Source organism: Lethenteron reissneri, chromosome 9 (assembly GCF_015708825.2).
Source record: "Lethenteron reissneri isolate LAM-NWPU_2019-01 chromosome 9, ASM1570882v1, whole genome shotgun sequence".
In the NCBI taxonomy this organism is placed as follows: Eukaryota; Metazoa; Chordata; class Hyperoartia; order Petromyzontiformes; family Petromyzontidae; genus Lethenteron; species Lethenteron reissneri.
Window position 1 is genome coordinate 2,744,250 of NC_083787.1, and position 12,853 is coordinate 2,757,102.

Here is a 12,853-nt window from a genome sequence, read left to right on the forward strand (position 1 = left end):
GGTAATCGTCACTGGTGTTGACCGTGAGCGGGAATCGAACCCGCTGCCCTGCCCGCTCCCCATTCTAATTGGTGCGCGTGCGCGTTGCGGGAAACACGCACGCGCAGTAATTACAGGGCACCGATGGTCGTGTGTGTGTTTAGTGGGGAGCGGTGGCACAGCGGTTAGCGCGCTGGTGACGATTATCTGAATGGGTATTGGGCCTCCCACAGGTCGACTCAGCCTCTAATGAGTGCCTGGTGCGGTGTGTAAACATATCGCCATTCTGGAGACAAAGGCATGGCGCTGGCTTTTACAGGTGCTCGCTAACAGCACTTGCTCATACAGTCCGTTAAAGGCTACACGGGAGATCATTGTTACATCACAGAATCGTGAGCTCGATTCAGCCTCAAATGCGTACCCGGTGCGGCATCTCGACGTCGCCACTAAAAAGACAAAGGTGGCTGGACGTGGTGCTAACCACCCACTCCCTCGTGTGCCGAGCCGGCCTGTACAGGTGCTGCTCGCTAACAGCACTTGCCCCAACAGTCTGTGAAGGCTACACGTGGGATCTTTGTCTTATTTTGTTTCGCTTTCTGCGCGTGTTACTGTGTGCGCTCCTTAGCAGGCAGCGGTCTCGCACACGGCCGTGTTAATCTGCAGGTGCAGATAGACACGGCAGCAGAGGAAAGAGCATGGCTGCGGATGGTGACGCGGACGACGCTGATGATGACGCACACGCCACGTTTGCATAGTTCTACATGAGTCGCACGATTCGTATCGTGAGTGAAAGCAGAAACCATCGATTTTAATGAGCGAACAGGCAGCCCGCACATCCTTTGGACGTGACCGTCCATCCAGCCAGCCAGACAAACTTAAAACAACAAAAAAATCGTGCCCATCGATGAACGACAGTCGTCCCTCACTTCAAACCTCCCCACCCTGGGTGCTCTCCTCTTGCGCGCGACAACCCCGAGGGCCCCCCACCCACGTCACTCCTCCCACCCCACCAGCACCCCCCAGTCATCGCCCAACCTGCGGTCAACCCCCCCCCCCCCCACCGTGAATCCCCTCGATGCCCCCCCCCCCCCACCAACGTGCGCCCCCACTCGCGTGGCAGCCACCCACACGCTCCCTCTCCTCTGCGTTCTGAGTGGCGCATGGCCAGCCAGTCAGCCAGGCAGCCAGACAGTCAGCCAGCCAGCAAAACTTTTAAAACAACGATGTAAAGCTTTCGTAACTGCAGGGATTGATATTCTTGGTTCTTTCGGTAAAGACACGTAGCAGAGAAATAATAAAATAAATATTTCCCTTCTACGTGACTTTACCGAAAGAACCAGGAATAATAATATCGTCTGAATAGGCGCATCGTGCCACACTTCGACTGGTGTGCTATACGCTCCAGCAACAACCTTACATACGCAAAGGTGGATGTATTCAACGCCAACATATAATAGCAGCATGGTGCGCATGCCAAGATGACCTCACCATTGTTGTGATGGTCACCAGCGCAAAACAACCGAGATTTAGTTTTCCAAAAAAAAAATCTAAGTAATAGAAATGCAGCGAGACAGCTGTTTCATCGGCCACCTGAATTGGATTACCGGTCACATTGAACAGCAGTGGCCAGCGATATCTGAACCGGTCCTGGGGACTCATCCACCAATTGATTAACCAAGGAATGGCTCATAATATTCAAGTATTAATAGAATCGGATTTTTTTTACTTATCCTGGAGAAAGCTTGTTTCACAGATGTCCAGTAGGTGCGGGGTCAGACCCCAGTTCCAGCCAACCAAGATTGCTGCCATCAGCACCATGATGTCGAGCACCGCGTGCACCGCGTTTGTTTAACAATGACGGCAAGTGCACTGATTGAGTTAATTAATTAGCATCGCAAATAGCCTTCATGTCACACGACGAGGGGATTCTCTCATCAGAGTGCAGGAAAGAAGGATGTACCAGAGCTGATGCGAATTATTTTCCATGACGCGGTTTTTTTTTTGTTATAAATAATTTTCTAACCACACAAGGTGGGTAGGTGTACTTGCAATTACCGTGCAATTTGACCTTTACGTGAATCTCATTAGTTCATTCGTTTCCTTCTCGGAAAGCTATAACCTCGATTGGAGCCTGGGGTAGTGTGTGGGACTTCTTTCGCACCGTACGTCGCCAACCGTGCTAATTGGAGGTGCGGCTGAATGACAAACAAACCAAACACAAAAAGCATCGCCCCAAAGAAATGATTTTGTATTCTAGGTTATTTAAAAGTGCATAGCTCCAGTGGCTTCCTAACATCGGAAGGAAGAGCGTTCCAGACGGCCGCAGAAGCGCAGACGCAGTGACCACCATCTTCGTTCGATGGCTGAGCCAAAAACATCTCAACTTGGTGCTGCTGCTTGATCTAGATTGTGTGCAGTACAGCAGCAGTCGGGATTTTGTACATGACTCATCTATTCTGCACAATCACCGACCCACACTGACCAGCGACAGCTTCTCTCTCCATTCTCTTCTCCTTCCCTCGCCTCGCCCCTCCACTCCTTCCCGTCTCTCCTGGACCTTTCCGTGACCCCCCTAATGACTCCCCCATCGCGGTCACTCCGACTAGCCGTGCTAACCCCCTGCACCTGCGATTAGCGCGATTCGGCTACGTACGGCGTCAAAGAAGTTCAACACACACACACACATTCCTCAACCTACGCTCTTGCCATCTAATTTTTTTTTTATTATACCATCTTTCAAACTACGTCAAGCGCCCTGAGTAAAGGCGCTCTATATAAACATAAAATAAGATAAGACACAGCTGGAATGCGGCAGAACCCGTCTGACCTCGCAAGCTCAGCAGCTTCGAGCCTGGCTCGTGGCGGATAGGCCCGGTGTGTTGCCGGACACGCAATGTGAAGTCGAAAAAAAACCTGTCGTTGTTGGGCGCCGCAGTGGCCACGAGATATTATCTCCATCGCCTGGTGTGCAGGAGGTCGTGGGTTCGACCCCGACCCTGACACCTGCTGCTGTCTATTTGGAGTTTGCGGTGTCTCTCTCTCATCATCATCATCACGGTGGCTAGGAGATGTTGACTATCTCGCCTGGTGTGCAGGAGGTCGTGGGTTCGATCCCGACCCTGACACCTGCTGCTGTCTATTTGGAGTTTGCGGTGTCTCTCTCTCTCCCCGTGCCCGCGTGGATTTTTCTCCAGGTCCTCCAGTTTCCCCCCTCCCCCTCCACTTTAATAAGACACGTGCGCTGAAAGTATTTGGTTGCTATTAATGTTCACGTGATGAGCCATTTCACTGAGCTATCATTTGTGGCCAGAACTATACACCTCAGTTTCGTTTCGTTCATGTTAGCTGCGTTGTGACCATCGCAGTAATGCCCATTGTTGTACTGTGCTTCTATGCTTCAACGTATATGCCGCCCCCTCCCCCCTCCACAACCTACACCAACCCGCATTCACCAGCGTGGAGAAGCAAGGTCACGCCAGTCACACCCTCATCCAACAACAGCGGATTGACTGGACAAGTGCCAAGGGTTCATGGGAGACCAGAGGTCATTTCTCAAACGGAGGCGACCTTTCATCCAGCAGTGGATTGACAATGGGCTGACAATGAGGGCACGACCATGCTCGCGACGAGTACGCTGTGGACAATCTTAAGAGCGACGTCGACCCTGAAGCGCCTCCTTTCACCGTCTATTTGTTTCAGCACGTGAACAAAGCGAAGGATGTTCGTCCACAGCCCATCGTCCACACGGCCGTCTGCGAGTGGCGTCCCATCGGAGGCATTTGGCTCAAAGCAGGCAAACGCCGGACCGATGTTGATACCCGAGGTGGTTTCTCTGCACCACCGGCAGAGCCAAGAGTGGTACGAGCCTGGCGTTCTGCTGTCAGTGAGCGCCGTGCTGGTAAAGCTACAGTTACCCTCCCCCAGGGTGATGATCGGAAGTGGGGGGAGGGGGATTCGAGGGGCAGGGGCAGTTGGGAGCAGCGTAGAGCGATGCGGGGGGTGAGAGGGTGGCGGCGAGATGACGTCTCGAGCGGGTGGATGGTTGGGGGGGGGGAGGTACTGGTGGGTGGATGGGTGAGTGGGGGGAGGTGGTAGATGGGTTGGTGTGTGGGGGGAGGTGGTGGTGGGTGGATGGGTGAGTGGGGGGAGGTGGTGGTGGGTGGGTTGGTGTGTGGGGGGAGGTGGTGGTGCGTAGGTGGTGGGTGGATGGGTGAGTGGGGGGAGGTGGGTGGGTGGCTAAGTGTGGGGAGGTGGTGGTGGATGGGTGAGTGGGGGAAAGGTGATTGTGGGTGGGTGAGTGGGGAGAGGTGGTGGTGGGTGGATGGGTGAGTAGGGGCAGGTGGTGGTTGGGTGGGTGAGTAGGGGCAGGTGGTGGGTGGGTGAGTGGGGGGAAGTGATGGTGGATGGGTGGGTGAATAGGGTGAGGTAGTGGTGGGTGAATGGGGTGAGTGGGGGAGATGTGTGTGTGTGTGTGTGGGAGGCGGGTGGGAGCTGCGAGGTTCAGTGAGTCACAGGAAGCCCGTTGGGGTGGGGCTGGGCTCGCACCAGGGAGGAGCGCTGGTAACGAGGCCACGTGTGGCAGCACTGGGGGCGCGGTTTGGTTCCTGTGCGCGGCGGAATCCCGCGTGTCTTCATGAGAGCAGCGAAGAAGAGCACGTGCGTTCAGACACACGTGTTGGTTTTGGTTGTTGTTGTTGGTCTGTGGTGGTTGTTGTTGGTGGTCTGTGGTGGTTGTTGTTGCTGGTGTTCTTCTAACACGCGTGGGGAGCGGCAGCGCCGCACTACGAACCCTGGCGACCCTGAGTTCAATTCCCGCTCACGGCCAACACCGGTGACGATTATCTGTACCGGTCCTGTGGTTTCCCTCGATCGATTGAAATGAGTACCTGGTGCAGTGCGTAAACACAATCGCCACGAGGGAGACAAAGGCGGTCGAGCGTGGTGTCTGGCCACCCACCCCTATTCGTGTGCCGTGCCGGCCTTCAGTCTGTTGAGGCTATACGGGGGATCTTTGTGTTTGTTCTGCACACTTGGCAATGTCATGGGGTGCCCAGCTCCGAGGTGCAATAATATCGGCACGCATTTCCCAATGTCGAGAGAGATCCGATTTTTGATTAGCACAGGTGGCTACGTACGGTGCGAAAGAAGTTCAACATACGTGCAAGGGGTGTACGGCAATATATATACTCATTAGCGTCGTTCTGGAGAAGTGAAGTAATGTTGTAACATGGGACCCTTTTTTGCCAGTTTTAAAGTATGAACAAAAGAATAGGTTTTACCCTTTATAGGTTTTACCCTTTATATGTTTTACCATTTATGGCAATAAACGAGGAGTTGCTAAGATGTTCAAACACCAAAACACCAAATCACCAAATCGCAAGATAAAAGGGTAAAAAAATAAATTATCATATTTTGCTACTGGCAAATGAGGTTCCAATGATGTAAATGCTTATCATACTCTGATGGTGCATTGTCCTTGAGTTGTGCGCCTTTTGGCGTCATCTGGTCCAACACCATGTGAGACTCGGCTCTAAAGAAAGCTGTCTCGGGTGTGGACCAATCAATTTCAAGGACAGTGCATACATTATCAGAGTTATGTTTTTTGTTTGTATTCCGACTGCAGGTGTTGTGGTCAATGCAAACATGACTCCTTGTCAGAAAAAAAGGTGTCAGTTTTGTTGCCAGATTAAAGGGTAAAAAAACAATTATGCATATTTTGCTACTGGCAAATGAGGTTCCAATGGTGGACCAAATCTCAACCTTTTGCAAGGAATCCTGTCTGCGTTGACCGCACTCGGTACGTGCTGGTGAACATGCATGACTAAAAACATGCTCCCTGTTCGCCTTTTGGCGTCGTTCTCTGGCGTCACGCACTGGTGGTGGTGGTGAGACTGGGCCCTAAAGAAGGCTGCTCATGTCCTTGGTGTAGACCAACCAGTTTGAAAGGCCACGCCGTGTATGATCAGAGCCATGGCTTTGTTGGCATGTTCACCACGAGTCCCGTGTGTGCTTAGGGGCCGTCCATAAATGACGTCACGCGATTTTTGACCCACCCCCCCCCCCTTCGTCACACGACTTCACGAAAAGTCAGACCCCCCCTCAAATATGAAGTCACAAAACTCTGCCACCCCCCCCAAAAATTATAAAAATGCTTCAAATCGCTTTAAACTATTGTCATTGTAGTGCGTATTTAATGTGGCGCTGCACTCTGATGTTGTAGGAGAAAACATGTATTAAAAACGTCTATTTAATTAAGTAGAACGTGTTGTCTATATTTATTTAAAGTTGCACATTTTGGTGTGACGTCACATTTCTCAACCCCCCCCCCCCCTCGTCACATATCGTCACAAATGTCTGACCCCCTCCCCCATAGGTGCGTGACGTCATTTATGGACGGCCCCTTAATGCAGACATGACTACTTGCAAAAGGTTGCTATTTGGTGTTTGAACATCTTAACACAACTGTTTTATTACCAGAAAGGGTAAAACCCCATACTTCTAAGACATTTTACCAAAAATATAGGAGCGAAATTCGCATCTCCTTTACATCGCTATCCCTCCACGTAACTGGAAACAAGTATTTGTGTTTACACATCCCGTCAGCCGACACAGCCACTGGATAATCACAGAAGCAAACGCTGGAGCCGGTTTCAACTATCAGTGTCTCATCAAGAGGTGCAGATAAAGTGGCCACGTGACCAGGCGACACCACACGCAGTGACGTCACACCACGTGCACCCGCGACGTGACGCCACGTGGGCCGTCGCTTGCACATTCCTAATGCCAATCAACTTCTTGGTTCTTTCGGTAAAGTCACGTAGAAGGGAAGTAATAAAATAATAAAAATAAAACATAATAAAATAATTCTCACGACGTTTCGGCCACAACGCAAGCAGCCGTCTTCATTCTTCACCTGAAGACGGCTGCTTGCGTTGTGGCCGAAAAGTCGAGAGAATTTTTTTTTTACTTCCCTTCTCCGTGACTTTACCGAAAGAACCAAGAAGATGAATCCCTGCAGTCACGAAAGCTTTAAATCTAAAAATGCCAATCAAGTCCACACGCCGAACCCCTTGCTGGAGTCGAAACGTCTGCTCGGCCTACGAGTGGCTTGTTGGGGATGGTGGGTTGCGTGACCCGCCAGGGGGCGCTGATCGCATACGGCAGCTGGGGGGGGGGGGGGGGTCACCGTACAGCGCAGGGGTCGGGCAACCTGCGGCTCAAGAGGGGCAATGCGGCGGCTCTTTAAGAAAAATCAGTGGCGGCTCTTGGAAATTTGAAGAAGAATTGCTATTCTTGTTGTTTTGGTTGCCGGCCCCTGACTATGGAAGTCCAGTTTACCATGGAAGTCCAGTTTACTATGTAAGTACAGTTCACCATGGAAGTCCAGTTCACCATGGAAGTCCAGTTCACCATGGAAGTACAGTTTACTATGGAAGTCCAGTTCACCATGGAAGTACAGTTCACCAGTGGAAAGTCCAGTTTACCATGGAAATACAGTTTATCATGGAAGTCCAGTTCACCATAGGAGTCCAGTTCACCATAGGAAGTCCAGTTCACCGTGGAAAGTCCAGTTTACCATGAAAATACAGTTTATCATGGAAGTCCAGTTCACCATAGGAGTCCAGTTCACCATAGGAGTCCAGTTCACCGTGGAAATTCCAGTTCACCATGGAAGTCCAGTTTACCATGGAAGTCCAGTTCACCATGGAAGTGAGTTCACTATGGGCAGTGGTCGGCAACCTCTGGTTCCGGAGCCGCATGCGGCTCATCAATGACTCTTTCGTGGCGTTATTTCTAAAGGGACCCCCGTCTCGTACTCACATCGCATTACGGCTCTTGACATATTTAATTTTTTTACCGAATTCGAAAAAAATGCCTCGTCTTGTTGTTGTTTTGGTTATTCCGACCCCTGCACCAGCACAAGTGGCAAGCAGCAAGGGGACTGTCTCCCAAACCCCGAGGGGCTGGTGGTTGAGAGGGTTGGGGGTTAGTGGGGGAAGCTGAGAAGGGGATACTGGGGAGGGGAGGGGGGTAATACAAAAGTACGGGGACCATTGGGATACTCGCTATCCGTGCCGCATTCACGAACTCCCGCACACACACCTTCAACACACTCAGTGTCACCACCGCCACCATCACCATCGCAACCACCGCACCTATCATAGTCCACCTCGCACATTGGACTTACCTCGACATCCCCAGACACCTGCACACACACGCAAACTCACATCACCACCACCACGCACCCCATTACTCACCCACCTATCGCTTTTACAGACTGTAGGGGCAAGTGCTGTTAGCGAGTAGCAGCTATGAAGGCCGGCACGGCACACGAGGGGGTGGGTGGACAGCCCCACACGGGGCCGCCGCTGGTGTTGGCCGTGAGTCGAACTCGGCTCGCCGGGTTCGTGACTCAATGCGCTAACCGCTACACTACCGCTCCCAACAATACATGCATTTGTAGAGCCCCTTAATCAGTCCACTGCTGGATGAGGGCTGGGTACATCCGAATTCCAACATCATCATCATCATCAGCAGCAGCAATGCTAAATCCACTGCTGGATGAAGGCCCAGGACCGGTTCAGATAATCGCCACTGGTGTTGTTGGCCCTGAACTGTGGTCGGTATTCGTAGCGCAGCTACGCACACTACAATCACGCACGCCATCGTCACCATAACCACAACCTGCAGTACACTTACAGTACAGCCACAGTACACCTATAGTGCAGTCACAGTACACCCACAGTACACCTTGACACAGTGCACTCACGTAAACGCGTTACAATCTCCATTCCACACGCACACACACTCACTCGCTCACTCGCCACGCGCACCATCGCCACCACCAGCACGGACCCATACAAACATCATCCTCCGTCGCATCTCTGCTTTTCCACTTAAGACCCCTTTCCGGAAAATGAACCCAGTCACCCGCTTTGACACAATGTCCTGTGTGTGTGTGTGCGTCACTACGTGAGACACGGACACGGTCTTAGGGGCCGTTCGAGTGCACTGCCCTGCCGTCGGCGTGGCCACCAAGCGCACCATCGGAACAGCGTCAGCAGGCCGATGATGCGCACAGCTCCGTCGCGAATGGGTTAAACGTAAAGACAAGCGCCTCCACAGCAGTGCGATTGTGGCCACGAAAACCCAGACTACTCCGGACCCCGGCAGCAGCTCCGCTGGATCGTCTCGGCGTTCCTTCGACGGACGCGGAGGAACGGCGAAACGACACCGACTCTCTGCCGCAAACTCTCTCGCGGCAAGCAATAAGCACGACATTGGCATTCAGCTTCCGAACACATTTGTCATCGTACGCAAGAATATTGCTGCACTGCCCCTACGGTATACAGAATCGTGGCCCGAGTTTAGAAGTATTACGGGATATATTTGTTAAACAGAGCAGTGGGGGAACTATATGCCACGATGATGTAATTGATTAGAGAGGCGTTGCGCGGTTTGCGCATTGTGGATGTGGCATGAGTTTGATTCTCGGTCACGGACAACATCAGCGACGGCGGGCGATGTCTGATCCGGTCCCCTGGCCCTGCTATCGGCGTGCCACAGCGTGGCTTTAGCATGACCAACACAACCCCCCTGTGAACCTACACGGCGTGAGCAGCAGGGCCACTATAACTACTCTTTGTTTTGTCGGTAAAGTCACGTAGGTAAAAAAAATTAAAATTAATCCAAATGAAAAAATAATAATTTGAATTTCCTTTTTTTACCTACATGACTTTACAGAAAAAACTAAGAGTATGAATCCTTGCAGTCACGAAAGCTTCAAATCTCACAGGGCCACTGTCACCCAGCAGTTGATTGACGAAGCCGTGCAAGTGACAACTTCTCTTTAAATGTTGTTCGTGTGGCCTTTTTTTGGTGGGGGGGGGGGGGGGGGTTGATTTGAGTGTCGTAAAATATAAACATTCACATCAACTACAGGACCACGAATGATATTGGTAATGTGTCGGTCCTTTATCAATTTGCTTGGCGATGAAAGGCCTCCTCTCAACCTGTTCATTGATTTTTTTTTTGGGGGGGGGGGGGGGTGACCATACTTCATCACAATGATTCGTGAGCGTTCGTGCAGGGGATGGATGGGCCCAGGGCCGATTTGAATGTCACTCGCCACTGACGTTAGCCGCGTAGGCATGGAATTAAAACCCGGTCGCGGGGTGGTAATTGTGTTCGAGTGGTGCGTTAACCACTACGCTACCGCTGCCCACCAATCGCGTACACCTGTACATTTCTCGGACCCTACAACAACAACAACCACTCTCTTTGAAATAAAACAGGCATTCGCAGACAGAAGGATATAGACAAGGTTTAAATTTTTATTATTTGTTAAATTTCACCCCATAGCCTAAATACCATGAGCAGCACAATACATGTCAACACATTTAACTGTAGTTACACATTCACTTCACACCGACAAAGTGCCATCATTCTTATATACCTCGATTTATCTCTCGTAGCAATAATAAAATCTGTAATTTACATGATAATGTTTTTTTTCTTTAAAAGTATAACATTTGTTTAAAAAAAAAACAAGCAAATATATTCTGCAGCCGTAAGATACACTTCAATTTTACGTATGCATTACGCGCGCGCGCGCGTGTGTGTCTGTGTGTTGCATAATTGCGTCAATGTAACGTAAAATAATATGCATTCCGGTTATATATATGTATATGTTGTACAGGGTGTCCATAAAGTGTCACCGATTCGTAAAGAAACCTACTGTAGTCAGACATCAGTGCGAGTTACGTCGATACAACTGACGTCACATCATCCCAACCTCAACCATTCTCACGATGCCCTGCTGCAATGTCGCAGGGCATTCATTCAAAGGACAGCAGCAGCAGCTACCCACATATGGGTTACATCCCTTTTAATAAACCTGCACGACGCTCCTTGAGGATGTCAGACAGTTCCGTGGGTTGTTTCCCCCAAATCTCGGTTGTGACAATTTCTCAAATGCTTCTGGCATGTTCCGTTTAAAGTCACTCGAAGCTTTTCGGCTTCACAAAAAACATCTTGAGTATAGGAAGATTTCTTTTAGTTTTTTTTTTACTTGAGCCAAGGGACGGGAAGAAGCGTCCGAGGAGATGGAGTGATGAAAATAAGCTCGTGTGCAAAGTGTTACTGTGGATGGGTTCACATTGTAGCGTATCTTGAGAGCTGGTGGCGGCTCGGCTGTGCCTTCATCTAGCTGTGGATCGATCAAGGCAGCTGATGATGATGATGATAAGAAGTACGTTGCAAATATTTCGAAAGCAACTTTCACACCGCCGTTTAACTGTCATCGGTTGACAATGGATGATCTAACTTTAGGGACACCTTGTGACCGAGTTGAAACAATTAACTCAAAATCTCCGCTGCTTTGAATCAGCCGTGTGTGTAGGTACTGTATATTCGGTGTGTATCAAACACAACGCGTTCGCCAATAACACTGTGGCTTTAAAAACAACGATAGAATAGGCGACGTTTCAGGCAATGGCTCTTACGCATAACACGTGCGATGAAGATTGCCCATTGTTTGGAACGTCACGTATGTATATTTTTCCTTTGAAGGCCACCCACAACGTTACTGATGAATGTGTTACGTTTTTTTGTATGTGAATTGTGATGGTGCCCATACTGGTAACGCAATAGAAGCAGCATCGACAACTCGTGTGTGTGCGTGCGTGTGTGTATGTGCGTGTGTGTGTGCGTGTGTGCATGTGTGTGTGTGTGAGTGTTTGTGTGTGTTTGTGTGTGTATATACAGGGTGGCCCAGAAATTAGGACACAGGGTTATTTCATACATTTTAACACTGGGCATTAGACCATTTTAATTGTTTATTATTTAAGTAGTTTCGTGAAAAAAAATAATATCATTATTAATATATATTTTCCTTCTTTTTCAGATGACATTTAACAATGGAAAGAAAATTGTCTATAGACAAACGAGTTCAATTATTCTTTACGTATGCTAAAGAAGGCAGCTGTAATCTTTAAACAAAAAATATATAAATTATCTTCAAGAGATAATGCATAGACCATGCATTAATGTTAGCGCGAGTCAGTTTGACACAGTTGTTAAAATAAATGAAATAACCCCGTGTGATTGTTTTTGTTCAAATAAATATAATAACCCTGCGTGTGTCCTGACTCTTGGGCCATCCTGGACACAGCCGTACAGCTGTGTACGGGCACGCCAGCCAGCTCTGGTCGCCCTTGTAACTTTGTCTGCGGCGTAAACAACAACAACAACAGCAGCCCCCAGTGCCCTGCACCGCCGAACATCGAAGGATATCGCCGCGACATACATCACGGCGCGGCCGTACAAAGTGTGAAACAACAAACGGCACCACGAACACCATTATGCTGCGTGGCACACTTACGCATGTACGTGCGCACGTATGTTGAGCTTAATTCGTACCCTATGCAGCCAAACATGCTACAGTAGAGGCAGCGCACAATGTCTCGTGGAACGTTTTGCCGGTAGGGGTGGGGCACGTTGGGGGGGTGGGATGAGTGGAGGGTATTTTCCGGAGCCCAGCCCTGGACAGCTCCGACTGAATGTAAATCCACCCCCCCTCCGTACGTCATCATCATTATCATTATTATTTATTACATGCACACACACACCACTGGCGCTGTGTAAAGCTCGGTGGTGTGTGTGTGTGTGCGCTAGTTTTCACTGGTGCCAACATTGCCATACGTGAATGTGCGCGTCATCATCACCACCACCACATTCTACCCACGTGTACAACGATGGCTATACAGGTACAGGCGACCACACGCGTTAACGATGGGAAGGACGGACAAATATGGTGGCGGGGAGGAAGCTACAACCAAATAAAATAATAGCAATTTACAAATTAAAATCTAAA